The 8,447-nt window shown below is 34.6% G+C and overlaps 1 pseudogene; it reads right to left on the bottom strand.

The window, feature by feature from the left end:
- Positions 1-895: 895 nt before the first annotated feature.
- Positions 896-1,241, bottom strand: LOC101572028 (annotated as a pseudogene).
- Between the last annotated feature and the right edge of the window lie 7,206 nt (positions 1,242-8,447).

Here is an 8,447-nt window from a genome sequence, read left to right as displayed (position 1 = left end):
GAATCCACACTCATGCTTGTAATTGTGGTAGATTAAGAATATATCTAAATTTTTGTTATCCATGAAAAGTAAATATTATATGTCTCTAGTTTTCTTGTGCATTAAAGAGAATAATGTAAGGAAACCAATTAGTTAAGCATATGATCAATATTAAGTGCAATAACAAAAAAAAACAGTATATACCAAATGATCATGAATACACTATATTCCAAACCAGTTGTTTAGAAATAAAATTCAGGCTATTAGACATTTCTTCTTGTCAACATTATATATATTGAATTCCTAGATGTATTCAAGCTATGTGGCCAAAACATAACTGCTTCAGAGTTTTCACTAAACATCAGACTTTTCTTCATCATATTAGATAGAGGCAGCCATACTCATAAAACACTAAGGGCTTGATCACCAGAATTTGCAGATATTTGGCAAGCATCATGGGCAAAAATCCCAAAACATGGAAGGCAACTTTAAGGTGAAGCCCAATTGATGAAAGATAATAGCGGAAGTGTTTAGGGAAAGAAGCAGGGACACTGTTAATCCTAGCAACACATAAAGCCCAGGTCTCATGAATCAATGAAAGTGTCACCTTTGCAAAGAATCTAATCTCCTGAGGGAAGAATCCCAGCATAACAGTTGTGTCAGGGCTTATGACTTTCATACACAGGCACCAGTCCATGTCCAACTATCCTAGTTCTTTTTCTACTGGGAGATGGAGCCTAGTAAGTGAGATATTTACAGGAGAGAATCCAGTCAGATTAGTATGCTAAGGAAGGTGTGTGGTAGAGCACCAAACAGAGCACACAGATACTATGGACAAAAAGTAGCAGTAGGAACATTAATAGGGACTTGATTAAAAAAAAACATAAAAAGGCTTTATTTGTACAGGGGCAGGAATTTAATCAAACAGTCCAAATCCCATATCATCATCAGACTCCTCTGACTCCTCCTTCTTTTCTTCTTTCTTCTCCTCTGCTGCAGCTGGGACAGATCCAGCAGCAGGAGCCGCAAAACCAGGAAAAGCAGAGACAACCACAGCACCCCCAGCCAGCAAATTGCCAAGCTTGCCAATCCCCTGGGTGATTCCATCTTCAATGTTTTTCGCATTTAGCTCACCATTGACATTATTAAGCCAGTCATCTTGTCTCGATGTCCACACTGTCCAGGATCTTCTTGATGTCCTTGGTGCTTAGGGAGACATTGCCTCCAAGAATAGCCAGCAAGTAAGAGGCCATGTAGCACATGTCAGTGGTGACGGCAGACAGGCCTCACGAATGCGACCTCGGTGGTGTTGGGCGGTGGAAAGTGGAACTTAAAAATACACATTGAGCAAGCACTGAGAAAATGAAACTTTGGGATAAGCAGTTCATGAAATCAACATGATCTGAGGGTGGAGAAAAGACACTGAAAAGTTGATAAAGTGGGCACACTCACAGCACCCCAACAAATAGCACTATGTTCTGTGCCAATGAAATATTCTGACCCCTGACAACCTTCCAGTCCCCACGGAATGTGATGCCTAACATGATCCTTCCCATTGCCCACTAAAGGTTACTGATCTGTATGCTGGGTGAGCTCCTTACCATTATCTCCCAGACAGTCCTGAGTATCGAGCAGAAGCCCTAAATAGGAATAAATTTGTGGACTAGATAGAAATTGTTTGAGAGACATGGAGAGAAATTCTAGTGTGGTCAGAAAGCTAAAGAAGAGCGGCAGAGTCTAGAGGCATTGCACAATGTACCAAACTATTGCGAGATAGAACAAATGTAAGCAGTTATAAGGATTAACACTGAGGAAAGTAGACCGAGGTCAAAGAAGCCTTCCAAAGATTAGTGGAAAACTACATGCTTGACTTGTTCCACTCTGCTCTCCTCCTCTTGATACAATTGTGTCCAATAGTAAGTCAGAGACAAACACATCCAACTAGGTATGTCCACCACAGTGCATATAAAATCTAACAGATTATGTCTATATAGGAAATGAGAAAGTGCCTCAGCAGTTCCCCAAACTGTCAAGCCTCTTCTCTCACATATAGGTAAATGTTTAATGGGCCCAAGAGAGAATGAGACTTTGGGATAAGCAATTCAAGCAATCACAATGATCTGCCTTTCAAAACATGTGTCTTCCCTCCCTCTACTCCAGATTTACATACATCACTAAAATCCTATTTGTTTTCTTTCTTTCATTTAAAAAAATTATCTAACCAATTTCCTTTTGTTTCCATTCACTCATTCTCTACATCTTTTAGTACTTGTTATGAGTATTATTTAATTGTTTTCCTGAGTTGTTAAAAAACTTTGATGTTCTTACAACGTTAAATTATATGATCAAAATATGGTCGTTTTGTAGATAACTATATAAATAATATTTTTTCTCTCCTTGTTAAACAGATACATGGACTGATCCTATTCCACTGAGTAGGTGCATGATCGTGGAAAGTTAAGCAAAGCCTAGGTTATATCACAAGAAGATATTCATTAACTAAAGAAACCTCCTCAGGAGAGACAGATGTTCTACACTAGTTGTTCTCAAACTCTGAACAATGAAAAATACTAGTAGAACATGAAAAAAATGAGGCAATAGAGAACACCTGGCAAAATTCTACTTCTCAAAATCTTACATTCCTGGAAGTACAGGAAGTTCCTCATAAAGAATTGAGAATGTCTCAAGACATCTAGCAGAAGTAAATAATCAAATCTATAAGATGTTCAGTGCATTTAAAGACAATATAAACAATCAGGTAAAATATCTAATGAAATAATGCTTAATAAGCTTAAATCAGACAAAATCTTGTTTACACTGAAGATAATGCAAGAAATGAATGGCCACTTCTGTAAAGAATTAGAAACTATTAAAAGAAACCAGATAAAAATTCTGGATATGAAAGGTTCCAATGAGTAAATGAGAAATACAGATGTTCAAACTGAAGGACATCTATCAAAAGTTCAATATCCATACTTAAAGTAGTAGATTTTGTATACAGTTCTCCCTTCAAATAATGGGACACTAGGAAAGCTGGATCACAATATTTCTAGGTGGCTCAAAACACCAACTTAAGAATTAAAGGAACTAGGAAAGATCAAAATAAGTTATTAAAGGTATAAAGTTATTCACTAAAATATTAGAAGAAAAAATTCAATTTTAGGGAAACAATTTCATGTTCAACGACTTAAAGGATATGGCACCTCAAATAACCACAAAAGACAGAAACATTCTCTGACACATTCCTGTCAAAATAAGAATTTAAATGAAAATAGAGAATAAGAGAAGCTATTACAGAAAAACATCAAGCAATCTATGAAGGCAAGCTCATCAAAATAACTGAAGATTTCTCAATATAAAATTTAAAGCCATATTTGGAGAAGCCTTTAAATGACCTTTACATACTTAAAGCCAGTCTAAAGACTGTACGTACTTGAATTCAGCAAAATGACCCAGTATAGTCCAATAGTCCATAATAGTAGTGGGTTATCAGCAGGACTGACAATTATGACAAGTTATAGGCTTGAGCCTTTTACAACTCAGCATATTAATATTGCACTAGTTTTATACCTCATGGTTTAGCTTCTCTAAATGCAGAGGAACAACCATCTCTGACAAAACAACACAAAAAGAGGGATATAAATAAAGGAACTTTGTAGTGAAAATAATTTGTATATACAAGATAGGAGAAATATACAGGTACTTTCTCTTAGTTCAAAAAGAAGAAAGCTTTGTAATAATATTGTTTAGACAGGGTATCATGTCTACATCTTGTCCTCTGAATAAGTACTATGAAGACAACAATATGCAATGTATTAATTACTGTAACAGTCATACTAACCTGTTTTAAGACTGCTTCATTACTGTTTTCTTTTTTTCTCATTAAAATGAATAAAAGATAAAAATAGTTAATATACCAACTATTGTTAATCAGCTATTCTTGTTTTGAAAATCTGTGAAATGTTTTGTTTTATGTTATCATTTCTACCTTTGTTTCTGACTTTTGTACATACATTTGTTCTTTACTTTTCAAAATAAAATAAATTAAAAAAAAACCTAAAGTCTAGATGAGCTAAGAACAATGTTTCCCAAGCCCTACAAGAAAATATTTGCCAATCAATCTTCTATATCCTGAGAAATTAACTTTTAATTTAATATATGTGCTGCTGAAGCAAACAAAAACTAACTTTCAAAGTTGATGGATACTTTCCAAGATGAAAAGAACCTAAAGAAATCCATATCACTGGATTAGATTTCCTATCACCTAGACAGATTACAAACACTCACCACTTAAGGAGGAAAAGTTTCACTTAACTCATGGAATCAGGGAAAATCTTCAAGGTGTAAAGCTACTGCAGAGCAAAGCTCCTTAGAAAATAGCACACAGCAAACAAAACAGTGCTACAGAGGTATAGGAAAGGAACAAAATGTAACATGAAGGACATATCTCCATGTATACATATCCAGGAGAATGTATTAAAATTCTTTTAGACATTTCTTAATCCAGTGAAAACTGACATAAGAATTAATGGTAACAATTGACTACTTGTCAGTGCCATTGTCACATACATACATATACAAAAAACCAAACTTAATCTCCAATAAAGACAATCAGAAGTTCATAATTCCATCTAACAATATAACTAACCTAATTATAGTCACATGTGCAGTCAGTTACTTCCCAAAGTCTTAATTGCTCCAGATTAAAAAAAAATAAGTTCAAGTGTTTTTAGAGACTCAAACTCCCAGTCATAAGCCTCTGTTAAAATAAAATCAAGTTACATGATTCAAAGATACAATGGCACAACATAAATATTATCATTCAAGAAGGTGTGTACTATATAGAGGAACTGGCAATAATATAACTAAAGCAAAGTGCAACTGGTCAGAGCAACGATTAAATTGTCTAGCTAGATATATGGCATGTGGGACACACACTGTTAGTTCCAAATAGTTTGGTGTCACCAGATCTACATCCTTGTTGGTTGCAGCCAACTGAAATTTTGACTTCATTGCCCCAATTCCATGCACTTTATTCTCAGGGAAATCTACACTGAAGACATTTTGACCACAGAATTCTTGTATTGTACATGCCAATAATCTAGAATCATATAGATGATGCCAAGTTTTGCTGGCAGCAGAAGCAGTACTGAAATGAGACCCAGGGGAAAATACCCTCTATGGCTCTTGTTTCACAGTAATCCTGAGTCTCTCTTTACAAATGAAAAGATATTCTTGCACCTTTGAGCCTGTTGTTTGGTGGAGACTTGCTCATTTCTTTTTTAAAAATTAATTTTATTGAGAAACAAATAACAATGAGAGAGTTTCAAAACCGATTAGTAGGACTTTTACAATAATTAATATATTGCATATAGTCATCTTCATAGTAGTTATTCATAGTACAAGATGCACACATGATATCCTGTCCAAGCATTATTAGTACAAATCTTTCATCTTATTGAATCAAGAGAAAGTAGCTGTATTTCTATTCTATTTTGTACATACAGATACAAAATGGTCCTTCATTTATATCCTCTTTTTTGTTTAATTTTGTCAGAGATGGGTATTTCATTGCCATTTGAATATTGTAGGTGCCAAATTCAGCAAAACAATCCAATGTAGTCCAGTAGTCTATAATAGTAGTGGGTTATCCACAGGACTGGAGATGTCAGTAGTTGTTGACTTGAGCCTTTTACAGCTCAGCATATTAATATGGCTTTACTTTTCATGCCTCATTTTTATAAGCTTTCAAGCTGTCATTCCTACTTTCCTGATGCAAAGTATTAGGCCTCATTTTGTAAAAGATATATATATATATATATATATATATATATATATATATATCTTTGGTACAGGGTCTCACTATACAGCTCAGACTCATGATCCTCTTCTCTCAGCCTCCTCAGTGCTATGATTACAGGTGTGCACCACCATGCACAGTTCCAAGGCTGGCACTGTATGTAGTACCTGGGATTAAACCAAGTCCTTACACTTGCCAAGAAGGCACTTAGCTTAGACCACTGAGATATCTCCCCAGCCCTAGCCTTCATTTTAAAGCTAATTTTTTCAGTAACCATGAATTCCTGGACTTCAAAATTTCACTTACTTCCTACTGGGTCAAAATTAAAAATTAAAAAAAATATATATTCTGCTTCTTGCCCCCAGTTATTACTGTTAATCTGAATAAAGCAGTTCCCATGCCATGACCTTGGAATTTCTTCTGTTAGACAAATTTCTCAACACTATTAATCCTTGCTCCCCTAAATTCTCAGAGCACTAACAAAACATAGACACAATTTCTGCCATAATTACTGCAAATGGCACAAGTCAAGAGAACAATGGTGCTTTTATTACCAAGTGGAATGTTTGAGACTGTTTGCTCCTGTTTGCATTATTATCAGCATTGTAGTCTTTGAGATCTGACCAGAATCACCCATCAGACCCTGCTTGCAGCACTCTAGGCCTCCTTGAGTTAACAACTCCAAATATATCCAAGCTATTCATGAACATTCTAAAGGCTCTTAAATCACATTGTTAGGTACAGCAAAAGCAATGATCTCATAATTGATATCAATTTCTGTATTAGTTAATATTCCTGTCACTAGACAAAATATCTAACACATACAACTTAAACATAACTCGTTTTTAGAAGATGTAGCAAATAGTCTAGAGTTTCCAAGGCAAAATAATTTTGTTGAATGACTATTTTAGAGAAAAGTAGCTCAGTTCATGGTGGGCTGGAAGTAGAGATGGGAGAGTATATATCTAGGAGGTATTAACAAGGTCCTATTTGTTGTTGGCAAGACCATGGCAACAGGACTCTCTTTGAAACACCAGAAGAGTGCTTCACTTGTATACTAATCATCTCTTAATATAATGATAATATATCACAGATAATGGAAAGAACCACTAAAGGAATATGACAAAAATAAATGAAGCCTAGAAAGAGACTAACAAACCACATGCACCAAATATGGAGAGCATTTAATTATATAAGGCAATTACTAATAACATGAAAAATCAAATTAGCAATAACATAATTGTAACTAGAGACCTCAATACCTCATTGTCACAAAAAGATAGATCAACTAGGCAAAAAAGGGGGATATAAATTAGGGACCATATTTTTAGTGAAAAAATATATAACTGTATATACAAAATACTTAGGATAGATATACAGTTACTTTCTCTTAGTTCAATGAGAAGAAAGCTTTATACTAATAGTATTAAACAAGATATTGTTTCTGAAATTTGTAATATGAATAACTACTATGAAGACAACAATATGCAATGTATTTTTTAAAACCAATTACTAGGACAGTTTCAATAATTAATACATTGCATATTGGTGTCTTAGTGATTATTCATTGTACAAGATGCAGACATGATATCCTGTCCAAACGCAATTAATACAAGTCTTTCTTTTCACTGACCGAAGAGAAAGAAGCTGTATATCTATCCTAACAATTTTGAATGTATGGATACAAAATGATCGTGCATCTTTATCCCCTTCTTTGTTTAGTTTTGAAAAAGAAGGGTATTCCATTGTCAATTAAATATTGTAGGTGTGTGAATTCAGCAAAATATTCCAATATAGTCCAGTAGTCCATAATAGTAGTGGGTTTTCCGTAAGACTGGCAATGTCAGAAGTTGTTGACTTGAGCTTTTTACAGCTCAGTGTATTAATATGGTTTTATTTTTTATACTTTGTTTTTGTATCTTTCTTCTGGATAGTTAAGACCAAGATAAAGCAAGGCCTATATAGCCAGAAATGTAACTTTTTTTTATCTCACAAGGTCAGTCAAATCCCCTTAGGATTTGTCCTGAAACCCTGTACCACACTTTGTAGATCCTTTGTCAGTGTCAGCCATGTGGATGAGTCATGGTCATTGCGCGAACAGTTTGCTCTCCATGAAAGCCTGAGAGAATGTATTCTCTCTATGTGACTTTCCTTAGGCACACTCTACGGAGTTGATCACTTCGCTCTGTGTCCCCAAAATCTCCTTGATCAGAAAATTTGTGACACAACTGAGTTACAGTATGTTACAGTATAGGTTCTCCTATGTCCTGAGTCTTCACTACCCTTGAAAGTCTAGGGCCAGAATTTTGGCTTTCCTCCCAGACCTTCTTTTTCTCTAATTTTTGGTCTGCAAACTTAGGTGGTTAACCCTCTAGAAGGCAAGTCTATTATTATTACTAGTTGAATTTAACCTCATTATCTGTCTGAATATCAAACATTTTAGACATAACATGGAACAGATATTTTCCATCAAGTATTGATATGTTAAATTTTGAGTCCCTACAGAATATGAAGAAGAAAATTGAAATTAAAAAAGTAATATTTAAAAATATGAACAAACAATTACATATTTTTACACAGAAATTTAGAATTTAACCATATACAACATTGTAACAGTACAGTCCTGTGACATTGTTTTTCTTTTCTCATTTTCATTTATTACCCTCTT

Source organism: Octodon degus, unplaced genomic scaffold, assembly GCF_000260255.1.
Source record: "Octodon degus isolate 3935 unplaced genomic scaffold, OctDeg1.0 scaffold00063, whole genome shotgun sequence".
NCBI lineage: Eukaryota > Metazoa > Chordata > Mammalia > Rodentia > Octodontidae > Octodon > Octodon degus.
This window is presented reverse-complemented; position numbering and strand designations above follow the sequence as displayed.